The sequence below is a fragment of the Kogia breviceps genome, chromosome 11 (assembly GCF_026419965.1).
Source record: "Kogia breviceps isolate mKogBre1 chromosome 11, mKogBre1 haplotype 1, whole genome shotgun sequence".
In the NCBI taxonomy this organism is placed as follows: Eukaryota; Metazoa; Chordata; class Mammalia; order Artiodactyla; family Physeteridae; genus Kogia; species Kogia breviceps.
The window spans coordinates 28,171,202-28,183,733 of NC_081320.1; the positions used below are offsets into that span (position 1 = coordinate 28,171,202).

Here is a 12,532-nt window from a genome sequence, read left to right on the forward strand (position 1 = left end):
GAGTGTGTTGCTACTCTGTGTTCTGGTGAGTGACAACACTTGGTGGTATCCTATTAATATCATAGCATATCATATGCCTAATCTATGGGGGTCACCACGGTCTGGGTCCCCCTGGACAGAGGTCAGCTGAGCACAGACTAGCGCCCCCCCCCCTAAGAATGGTCTCCCACATGCTCTGTGATGGTACCGTGATGGCCCCTAAGGTAGGAGACTGTGTCTGGGCCTCCAACATCTGTGATGAAGAGGAGTCAAAATGGAATCTCAATTAACAAGACATAATTTTAAGAATTTATTTTAAGTGAAATAAAACACGTCACGTACCCTTTACCATCATCACCATTTTAAGTGCACGTTTCTGAGGCATCAGATCTATTCACTTTCTCGTGGAGCCATCACCACCACCCCTAGAACTTTTCATCTTGCAAAACCCAAATTCCACAACCATGAGAGTCTCCCTCTCCATTCCCTCCCGCTGCCCTGGCCCCCATATCCACTTCAGTCCCTGAGTTGTCGACTCCAGGGCACCCACTGGAGTGGAATCCTGCAGTGTTTGCTCACGGGTCATTTTGGAAGAGCTGACTTGTAGTCTGAAGCTCTGCCTGTTTGCATCTGAAGAATTTGCATTTAAGGAGAGGGTGTATGAGGAAGGGGGTGTATGAGGGACAAAGGTGTCCGGGGTGCAGATGAGCCAGGACCTGACCAGCTGCCTTTTGGGTCCTCTGGTCCCATCTCTTGGTCTGTGCCTCATCTGCATCATCACTGCCCCAACTGGCACCGCTGGGCTGTTGTTGTCTGAGTGAGATTCCCCTGGTGCCCTTGCTCTCCTCCCCTCCTCCTGCTGGTTGGGGCGGGAACTGCTTGCTCTGTGGTCTCTACTCCTGAGGCACGAAGGACCCTGTAGCATGGACCTGAAGAGTGTGGGGTGTGGTCCCAGGAGCATGGGGCCCACATAGGACACAACATCAGGGCGTGACAAGTGCTAGGGCTGCCTCATCACTGACAGAGAATGTTGCCAAGATCCTGCTTGGGAGGGCATGGTGGGTGGCGTGGCACCCTAGAGGCCCCATTCCTATCCTGGAGCTTGCAAAGTGCATCCCCATGGGCTCCAGATTCACTCCATATCTCAGCCATATCACTCTGTCCAGTCTTGAACTCACAAAAACGAGCTCCCTTGTCCACAACATAGGCCTGGTCCTGTTGGTATTAGGATTCTTTAATTTAGGCGTCCTGGGATAGCAGCTCTTTTTAGGCCTGAGAAGGAACAGCTCAGGAGCGTACAACAATTTCAGATGAAACTAATATTCAATGACTATCTCTAACTACTCGGTTGTTGACTTCTATCAGTATTTATTCTCCTGGTTTTAGCTCCGATGTGGGGATTACAGAGAAGTCAACATTTAAATCTTCATTATCTGTGTATTTGTAGCTTCAGTATCATTACTGACCCATAGTTTTTTATGGTTTGAAAGAGTTATTCATTTCATGTATCATGTAGAGGATTTACAATGATGATAGGGCAATTAAGATTACAATAATGGCTAGTAAATTGTTCACATTTTCTCTACCTGTGCATCTGTTGTATGTATATGAGTTAGTTTAGATGTCAATATTAGTGAAATAATATAGAGGACTAGAGAACTTATTTTAAAAATCACTATTAATGTGTGATGATGAAAATGTAAAAGTTCTTCCATAATCGGTGATGTTGTATCTTGAGAACCTAGATGAAATTTATATGCCATAGTGATATACAGGATTTTAGCCTATGATTTAACTTTGACCAATCTACATTACTTTTTACTTTTATCTCATTTATTGAGAAAGGCATAATTGTTATGGTGTTGGCTTGAAACTGGTTGAAAAGGACTTGAGTCCTTCCTTATTTTACACTTACATAGATAGGATTCTTGAAACATAGGATATGGTGGAGAGCATTTGTGTAACCATTCTAGGTTAGGAGTAGGAGTTTCCACTGCTAAGACTTCTTGTTTAGATGCAAATGCTTTTCAAAATATGAAGAGTATTAGCATTACTGCTGCTACTGAGATGAATGAGCCTAAAGACAAAATATTTCATGTTGTGTGTGCCTCAGGGCACACAGACTAACGTAGTGACATCCCTGAGAGGCCAAGAAAGTGCTGCAGGAAGTCATATTTACTACTACAAATATACTTGTGAAGTGAATTTTTGCTCATGCTGAGTTAACTGTAAAACCTGAGAATAGTGGGAATCCGTGTAGGAGCCTCCCATAATAGTGAAGACTGCTCCCATGGACATTAGGTCATGGAAGTGTGCTACTACATAGCATGTATCCTGGAGCACAATGTCTGGGGTTGAGTTGGCTAAGATGATTCCTGTCACGTCCCCGGACATGTTCCGGGGCCACATCCCTGTGAGAGACGAGCGGGATCTGGGGCGGGGCGCCAAGCGCCAAAGGGTTTGCTGGGTCCCTCCCGCCCTGGGCTGGGAGGTCGCCAACCCCTCCACCACCCTGCGGTACCCGAGACCTCCATTCCCCTGGCTGGGCGGGCAGCGGGGCCCTGCCGGGGCGGGCTGGCCGCGGGGCTGGCGGTAAGGCGCACGCGCCAGAGAAGCTGGGCCTCAAGAGGCAGCCCGCAGTCCCCAACCCTGCGTACGGCCATACCACCCTGAACGCGCCTGATCTCGGAAGCTAAGCAGGGTCGGGCTTGGTTAGTACTTGGATGGGAGACCACCTGAGAATACTGGGTGCTGTACGCTTTTTGCCTCCCGCCCCGCCTTCTCCTTTAGTCGCCCGGGGCTGAGGCCGCCTCCGCCCCGGCCGGGCACCGCTGCAGGCCCCCACCTCCTCAGGCCCCTCCCACCACAGCGCGCGCCAGAGGGGGCGCTCCCCGCCGGCCTGGCCGAGGCTAGGGCGGCCAGAAGGCGGCTCTGGAAGGCAGCGGCACACCAGACGCTCTGGCGGTGGCTGGCCCGGATCCAGACTCCGCCGCAGGATCGGGGCTAAGATACACGCCCATGAGTGGAAGTGCCCTATGCGCTGTAGCTCTGTTTTTTAGATGTCTTAGGAAACACCATACACTTCTCCAGAGTGGCCGTTTGCAATTTACATCCCTTCCACCAGCATAACAAGGCTCCCTTTTCTCCATGGCTTATCCTGCATTTCTGGGTTTTACACTTTTTCACGATGGCCGTTTGACCGATGCGAAGTGAGACTTCTTTGTAGTACTGATGTGCATTGCCCGCTTGTTTCGTTGGCCAAAAAGGGCGTATGCGTTTTTTCCCTGAATATATTCAGGAAAAAAACGCATACGCCCTTTTTGGGCCAACTGCATCATTGTTGAAATTCTGCCGCTTTTCAGGTGCTTTAAAGGCGACTCCAATCTACCTCTTGAAAACTGTTTCCTCCAATACTGCCTTGATCTCAAATCCTCTTCATTTCCTTACCTCAGTATATTTTTGGACAATTGTTATCATTTATAACACTGCAGGTTTGTGAATTGCAGTGCCCCTGAGCTCCATTTTTCAACTCGCCTTTTTGGAGTTGGCCTCAAAACCACAGGATTGCTTCAGGCCCTTTTCTGGTTCCAGGGGGCAGGCTGAGCCTTTGGTTAATTCTTCTTCCTGATTGGAAATTAGAGTGACATGTGCCTGTCCAAACACCTAGAGCTGGTCTCTCATTGGTTCCCCCTCTTCCCGTTCATCCTCTGGACAAATTGCAAACTGTACGAAACAGGAGGTTAAATAAAGGTGCTGATTCTCCAAGTGCGGAGATTGTTAGTAAAGCGGCTGGAATGGCAAACCCGAGCACCAGGGATGAAAAATGAGATGTGTTTTAGAAACATTTCCTGATCACACAATGTACCATCCTATGAGTTTCCTATGCATGTTTTAGCTGTAGGAAGATTCCTTTGAACCTGGAGAGTTGGGACCCATGGAATGGGTACCACGCAGTATTACTTTAAAGGGTCTGCATTTGCTCACCCAACCTCACCAATCCTCTTGGCCCCAAGAGTGTCCAGCCTTATGTCTCATCCAGTTGTGTGTCTAGATGTGGTCAATCAAGGTTTCATCACAGCCCCTGAAAGAATTTTGTAAGAATGTTTCTTTCACTGTTTGTTTTTTTAATTTTTATTTTTTTATAATTTATTTTTTAATGGGGTTCAGCTGATTTTCAATGCTGTGTTTATGCCGTTTTACACCCAGCTGATTCACTTACAGAGAGATATCAATAAATACTTTTTTTTTTTCGTTACGCAGGCCTCTCACTGTTGTGGCCTCTCCCGTAGTGGAGCACAGGCTCCGGACGCGCAGGCTCAGCGGCCATGGCTCACAGGCCCAGCCGCTCCATGTCATGTGGGATCTTCCCGGACCAGGGCACGAACCCATGTCCCCTGCATCGGCAGGCAGACTCTCAACCACTGCGCCACCAGGGAAGCCCAATAAATACTTTTTAAGATTCTTACTAGGCAGATGTATTCTTCTGCAGTGAATAGGATGTGTTGAGTCCAGTTCATTGAGCAATGAGTAGGTCATGTCTATTACATATTTGGTTTATGGAACGGTATCTGTGCTCACTTGAAACTCTCGTTTTATGCATCACCCCACCTCACCTTTCCCCTTAAGCAGCCATAAGTGTGTTTTCTAAATGTGTGACTCTGTGTTCTGTTTTGTAATTCAGTTCATGTGTAGCAATTTTTCGAAAACCCCGGTAAGTGATATGTTATCATAAGTTTCTTTTTCTGTCTGACTTATTTTACTTAACATCATCGTTCCTAAATATACTCATTATGCTGTTAGTAGCCTTATGATATTGATTTCATGGCTGAGTTATATTCCATTGTACATAAGTACCACAACTTGTTTACCCATTTTTCTCTTTCCTAGGATATTTTCAGTGTACCCAAGCCGAGGTCCTTGCAAACCAAGCAGCCCTAAACTTTGAGGTGCCCGTGTTCTGTCGATTTTTGGTTCTCTGAATATATACGCCAATGAGTGGAAGTGCCCTATGCATTGTAGTTCTGTTTTTTAGATGTTTTAGGAAACACCATACACTACTCCAGAGTGGCCGTTGGCAATTTACATCCCGCTCATCAGTGTCACAAGACTCCCTTTTCTCCATGGCCTGTCCTGCATTTCTGGTTTTTACACTTTTCCAGGATGGCCCTTTTGACAGATGGGAAGTGAGACTTCTTTGTAGTACTGATTTGCATGTCCTGCTTGTTTGGTTGGCCAAAAAGAGTGTATGCATTTTTGCTAAATATATTTAGGAAAAATATATGTTTTGGCCAACTGCATCATTTGCGAAGTTCTGCCACTTTTCATGTGCTTTAAAGGCGACTCCAACGTACCTCTTGAAAACTTTTTCCTGAAATTTTGCCTTGCTTTCGAATCTTTTTCGTTGCCTTACCTCAGTGTATTTTTGGAAGATCGTTACCATTTATAACCCTGCAGGTTTGTGAATTGCAGTGCCCCTGAGCTCCATTTTTAAGTCCTCTTTTGGGAACTGGCCACAAAACCACAGGATTGCTACAGGCCCTATTGTGGTTCCAGGGGGCAGGCTGAGCTTTTGGTTAATTCTTCTTCCTGATTGGAAATTAGAGTGGCATGTGCCTGTCCAAACACCTAGAGCTGGTCTCTCATTAGTTCCCCCTCTTCCCGTTCATCCTCCTTACAAATTCCTAACTGTACAAAACAGGAGGTTAAATGTGCTGATTCTGCAAGTGGGGAGCTTGTTAGAAAAAAGGCTGCAGGGGTGAACCGACTACCAGGAGCTGAGGAGATGACGTGTCATTTCCAAACTCTTCCCAATCAAACGGTGTACCATCTTCTGGGTGTCAGGCATGTTTTAGCTGTAGGTAGAGCCCCTTTCATGTAAGGAGAACACCAGGGATTTTTCCAAATCAGTGTCTCACCGAACCCCAAATTGGGAAATTTTTAAGCTACGGGTACATGTATGATCATTAAGGGCCTTGGGAAGTAGGCAGAGTCCGAGCTTTATATGATTGAAATCTTCAGGGCAGAAGAGCTCACCATCGACCTCCTTTAGGTTACATTTTATCTATCATTGATAGATGATGTAGATATAGTTATGTATTCTTTTGCAGATTTTTTCCCCTTATAGGTTATTACACAATATTGAATGTTGTTCCCCGTGTTATACAGAAGTTCCATGTTGACGATCTATTTTATACATCACAGTTTGTATGTGTTAATCCTAAACTCTTAATTTATCCCTCCTCCCGCGTTTCCCCTTTGGTAATAATACGTTCTAAGATTTTATACTTCTCAGACATGGGGGAGTTGAAGGAGAGGTATCATTTTCAATGGAAAAGCAATCAAAACAAGATTGAAGCTTCAGCCAAGATTATTAGATGTATTGTACATCGTTGGAAAGAAATCACGTCATTTCTCTAATGTTGACCTGACAAATAAGACAAAGCCCTCCACTGAACTTGCTTATAATAAAGTGATGGAAATATCAAATGGAAGTGTTAGAAACATCTTATTTTACACGAGCCTTACACACTGCTCTATGTTAATTACAGTTTGGCTCACACATCTGTTCATTGAAGGTACAATGTTCTCAATTTCTGTTACTGATCCTACAGAGTGGTCCCAACAAGGGTCCCCCTGCCCAGGGTCACTGGAGCCAAAAGAACGAGACTGAGTTTGCTTCAGAAGCAAAGGAAACTTTATATTTTGATCAGAGAATGGAGAGGTGAGAGCGTGCGCTCCCCCGTGGGCTGTGGGACAGGCTGCTGGGTAGGGATGCCGGCAGCGTCAGCGGGAGGGAGGCGCAGAGCTCTCCACGGCCCGGGTTGGCTGGAGCTCAGGCTCTATGTCGCTGAGTCTGCACGGGGCCCCGAGAGCTGAGGTGTCGGCCCAGCCATTTTGCAGTAGGAAATCGGGTCTGAAGTGCCGGGTGTGGGACCTCTGCATGTGGAAACCTAGGAGCATGTGAAATTAGACAAAGCACAAAGGAAAAAAAAGGTTAGATTTTATTTTATTGCCCAGATTCTATTTTTATCTCCCAGGAATTTTTAATGGGCTTTGCTGGCGACAAACCCCTCCTCTGCCTTTTGTCCCGTTCCTCATTCTTGGGGGGCTGAGGGTGCAGACCCCTCTTCTGTAACTGCTTCGTGCTGAGTTGGGAGTCCTCATACCTGTGGGGGAGGGGCAGAACTTCTCCCTGGCAGCCTCCAGGTGAGGTTGATTGTCCCCAGGCCTCCTCTCTCACTGCTTGTCTGCCTGAGCACCAGCATTGGAAGTGCTTAGATTCTAATGACTTTTAAGGGTCCAGGAAAGAGATGTGCAGAGTTGCTGGGGGGCGGCGGCTTTACCCCACCCCACATTTGTTTGGCCACCTTAGGCTGAGGGTTTCTGCCAGCCTAGATGCTCTGACCAGTAGTCTGCGCTTTCTTCAATTAGGCCCCTGAATTAACGTACAAACAGCACCAGGTGTCAGAGCCCTGCCTGCTCAACTCCCAGACAGTCCAGGGCCGGTGATGATCCAGGACCATGACGGCCACTGAGTCAACGGCCTTTTGAAGTAGCCAAGAGTCCAGCCGGTCTCATTGGCTGCCGTCACCGCGGTGTCTGTAGGCTTTTCTATGGTGACAGCGTTATTTACGGTTTCCCCGCCAAGCTTATTAGCTCTGCTCTGGGTGCAGTAAGTCCTGCAAGCAGTAGTCTGCTCTTTTGGGGCACACTCTTGTTGTTTTCTGAGAGAAGCTCCAGGTCAAGTGATGGTCACACGAGTCGTCATGGGGGTCTGTTGCCCCCGGTTGTCTCTCTGGAGGCTGGAGTTGGAGGGCCTCCTCACTCGAGGTCAGTGTGCCCACGGAGCAATCCCTGCAACTTCAGGGCCTGGTGGGTGGTTAGGATCACCACGTGGGGTCCTTTTCTCTTGGGAGGGACCTGGCCTTGCAGGCTGCTGATTTCCAGGTTTTTCGATACCCCCAGTATCCTGGCCGGATGAGGTGGCGGGCCAAGCCCTTGGTGACCGTAGTTTCTCCTACCTGGAGGGCATTCTTGCGTTGTTCCATTTCAAGTGGTCCCAGTTTTTGCACTGATACTCCAAGGGCGATTCACCTTCGACTGGGAATGTAAAGGTCAAAGGGTTTAGTTAAATTAGGGAGTTCCAGGGCAAGGGTCTGAATTGACTGCTCTTTCCATTCTTCAATGGCCACTTCTGGATTCTATTCAAAAGGATCATCATCTTTTCCTTTCAGTGTTTCATATCGAGGCCCAGCTATTAGACTGTAGTTAGGATCCAGATGCAGCAAACCCCGGCCTCCCCAGGAACCCCTAAGCTGTCTTCTAGTTTTAGAAGGGGTACGGCTGCAAATGGCTTCTTCCCTTTCCTGGGATGGCCTTCTCTGACCTTCTGTGAGAGTGAAGCCCAGGCAGGTCACCTTGGTCTGTGATATTTTAGCCTTTTTCTTGGACACCTTCTATCCTTTATTGGCTAAGTAGTTCAGAGACCTCCTTAGTAGGGCTGGCGATCAGAATGTCATCTGCCTATTGAAGGAGGGTTCCCTTTTCCAGAGGTAGAACTTTTAGGTCTTTAGCTAACGTTTCCCCAAAGATGGTGTGGGAATTTTTGAACCCTTGGGGCAGGACGCCTCAGCGGTATTGTTTCTGTTGTATGTTGAGTCCTGCCACTCACAAGCCAAAACTTCTTGTGACTCTGGGATAATGGAATACAGAAGAAGGCATCATTGAAGTCTAATACAGAATAGCATGTTCTGGTGGATGGTAGAATGACCAGCAGTGTGTAGGAATTAGGAACTACTGGATATATATCCTCGATGGCTTCACTGACTGTCCTGACATCCTGTACCAGGTCGCCAGCAGCCCATGGGGCTCTCGTGGTCAGGCCAATCTCAGGATATGGAGCTCACCTGGGCAGGTACCCTGCAGCTCACGGGGCTCTTGTGGTCAGGCCCCTCCCAGGATACGGAGCTCACCTGGGCATGTCCCCAGCAGCCCACGGGGCTCTAGTGGTCAGGCCCCTCCCAGGATTTGGAGCTCCCCTGGGCAGGTACACCGACAGGGCTGGGCACACAAGAACTGTGCCCATAGCCCTCATTGCAGAGCACCCCCAGCTCACCTGTTGGTCAGAGCTGCCCCAGAGCACCTCAGAGCAGAACTTGAACTAACAAACAGTGGCTCCGACAGGTCTGTGACCCTGACCTTCACTCTGTGCGGCCTCCCTCTGCCAGGTCTTCCAGAAGCTTCCACTGCAACCGGGGCACCAGGCCTTTGTCTCCACCCACCACCCCTCCTCTCCCTGACTCCTGGGTTCCTCTCATTAAGAGAGGGTCTTCTTGAAGTTGTCTCCCACTCATGGACCAGATAAAATGATTAGAAAACAAGCTAGAGCTGCAGCCCCTTGTCTATCCTGACCCTCAGGACGCCACACCTGTTCCTTGGACCTGGCCGGTGCAGCAAGGCCCATTTTCTGCAACTGTGAGCCCCTGAGAGGCGAGGATTGGCTGACCTGGGCAGCCTGACCTGGCCGGCCAGCCCTTCTCAGCTGTGCCTGGGCTGAGGTCAATATAAACACCCCTCCAGGCAGCAAGAGTCCCTGCAGCTGTACCTGACGTCATATTCTCTGCCCTGTCAGCAGTCTCGGGGATGGGCTTGTGGGAGGGAGTAGGGCCTGCGGCTCTGTGGGTGCCCCAGTGTGAGTGGGGCTCTGCTGGACTTTCTGAAGGAGTTGCCAGGCTGCCACCTGCTAAAGAAGAGGATGTATTACCCATACCTGCCGCTGGAATTTCTCCCCGGGCAAAGCTGAGGAAGGGAAAAAAAACAGTGAGGGCTGGGACAGGAGGGGTATGTCAGGCAGGGAAATAGAAAGCTTCCATAAGAGTGCCTGGGGCCAGGACCAGCCTGGCTGACCTCCAGGCACCAAGTCGGCCTGTGTACTGTGGCTGTTGTGGCTCCACGGCCCTTCCTCTAGGCTTTCAAGTACTTGCACACATTTTTACCTGGGAAGAGTGGGAACAGTTCAGTAGCAGCTAGCCTGGGGCTCAGCTCACGTTTACTCAGAGATGCCTCGGCACCGTCCCCCAGCTTTGCAATGAGGACGCTCCTTGCGGGGGCGCTGCTGGCTGCATGGGAGACGATTCCCCACCTCTGACCAACTTCAGAATTGTTCGCCACTGGAGCAAGTGCCCTGATAGGGTTTTCCTCTGTATGACCAGTGGGTTATGTTTTTCTTCTTTTTTGGTTCAAGGTAGGTTTTATTCCTCTTCTTCCATTTATAGATATAAACATGGAAATAATTCATTCATATAAATATGTCTATGGGAAGGAAAATGCTTTTTTCTCTTTTTTAAATACTATTGTTTTAATTTTTGAATTTAATTTAATTTATTTTTTATACATCAGGTTCTTATTGGTTATCTATTTTATACATATGTGTGTATATGTCAATCCCAGTCTCACAATTCATCCCACCACCACCACCCCTCCACTTTCCCCCCTTGGTGTCCATACATTTGTTCTCTACATTTGTGTCTCTATTCCTGCCTTGCAAACCGGTTCATCTGTATCGTTTTTCTAGGTTCCACATGTATGCATTAATATTTGTTAATATTTGTTTTTTCTGTTTCTGACTTCATTCACTCTGTATGAGAGTATGTAGATCTATCCACGTCTCTACAAATAACCCAATTTCATTCCTTTATATGGCTGAGTAATATTCCATTTTATATATGTACCACATCTTTTCCATTCGTCTGTCTATGGGCGTTTAGGTTGTTTCCATGACCTGGCTATTGTAAATAGTGCTGCAATAAACATTGTGGTGAATGTGTCTTTTTGTATTATGGTTTTCTCTGGGTGTATGCCCAGTAGTGGGATTGCTGGGTCATATGGGAATTCTATTTTTAGATTTTTAAGGAACCTCCGTACTGTTCTCCATAGTGACTGTATCAATTTACATTTCCACAAATAGTGCAAGAGGGTTCCCTTTTCTCCACACCACCTCCAGCATTTGTTGTTTGTAGATTTTCTGATGATGTCCGTTCTAACTGGTGTGAGGTGATACCTCATTGTAGTTCTGGCTTATATTTCTCTAATAATTAGTGATGTAGAACAGCTTTTAATGTGCTTCTTGGCCATCTGTATGTCTTCTTGGGACAAATGTCTGTTTAAGTCATCTGCCCATTTTGGGATTGGGTTGTTTGCTTTTTTTTACTGTTGAGTTCCATGAGCTGTTTATATATATTGGAGATTAATCCTTTGTCTGTTGATTCGTTTGCAAATATTTTCTCCCATTCTGAGGATTGTCTTTTCATCTTGTTTGTAGTTTGCTTTGCTTTGCAAAAGCTTTTAAGTTTCATTTGGTCCCATTTGTTTGTTTTTTATTCCATTACTCTAGGAGGTGGATCAAAAAAGATCTTGCTGTGATTTATGTCAAAGAGTATTCTTCCTATGTTTTCCTCTAAGAGTTTTATAGTGTCTGGTCTTACATTTCAGTCTCTAATCCATTTTGAGTTTATTTTTGCGTATGGTGTTAGGGAGTGTTCTAATTGCATTCTTTTACATGTAGCTGTCCATTTTTCCTAGCACCACTTATAAAGAGACTGTCTTTTCTCCATTGTATATCCTTGCCTCCTTTGTCATAGTTTAGTGGACCATAGGTGTGTCGGTTTATCTCTGGGCTTTTTTTTTTCTTTTACATCTTTATTGGAGTATAATTGCTTTACAATTGTGTTAGTTTCTGCTGTATAAAAAAATCAGCTATACGTATACATATAACACCATATCCCCTCCCTCTTGCACCTCCCTCTCACCCCCTTATCCCACCCCTTTAGGTGGACACAAATTGCCGAGCTGATCTTCCTGTGCTATGTGGCTGCTTCCCAGTAGCTATCGATTTTACATTTGGTAGTGTATATATGTCCATGCCACTGTCTCACTTTGTCCCAGCTTACCCTTCCCCCTCCCCGTATCCTCAAGTCCTTTCTCTATGTTTGTGTCCTTAATCCTTTCCTGCCCCTAGGTTCTTCATGAACTTTGTTTTAGATTCCATATATATGTGTTAGCATACGGTATTTGTTTTCCTCTTTCTGACTTACTTCACTCTGTAGGACAGACTCTAGATCCATCCACCTCGCTACAAATAACTCAATTTCGTTTCTCTTTATGGCTGAGTAATATTCCATTATATATATGTGCCACAACTTCTTTACCCACTTATCTGTCGATGAACACTTGGGTTGCCTCTATGTCCTGGCTATTGTAAGTAGAGCTACAATGAACATTGTGGTACATGACTCTTTTTGAATTATGGTTTTCTCAGGGTAAATGTCCAGTAGTGGGATTGCTGGGTCGTGTGGTAGTTCTATTTTTAGTTTTTAAGGAACGTCCATACCGTTTTCCCTAGTGGCTATATCAATTTACATTCCCACCAACAGTGCAAGAGGGTTCCCTTTTATCCAATAAATGTCTCTCCAGTATTTATTGTTTGTAGATTTCTGGATGATGGCCATTCTGACTTGTTGTGAGGTGATACCTCACTGTAGTTTTCATTTGCATT

General features: G+C 46.6%; 1 pseudogene; it reads left to right on the plus strand.

Annotated features, from left to right (window-relative positions):
• Positions 1 to 2,630: 2,630 nt before the first annotated feature.
• On the plus strand, positions 2,631 to 2,739 carry LOC131766121 (5S ribosomal RNA; annotated as a pseudogene).
• The last annotated feature ends 9,793 nt before the right edge of the window (positions 2,740 to 12,532 follow it).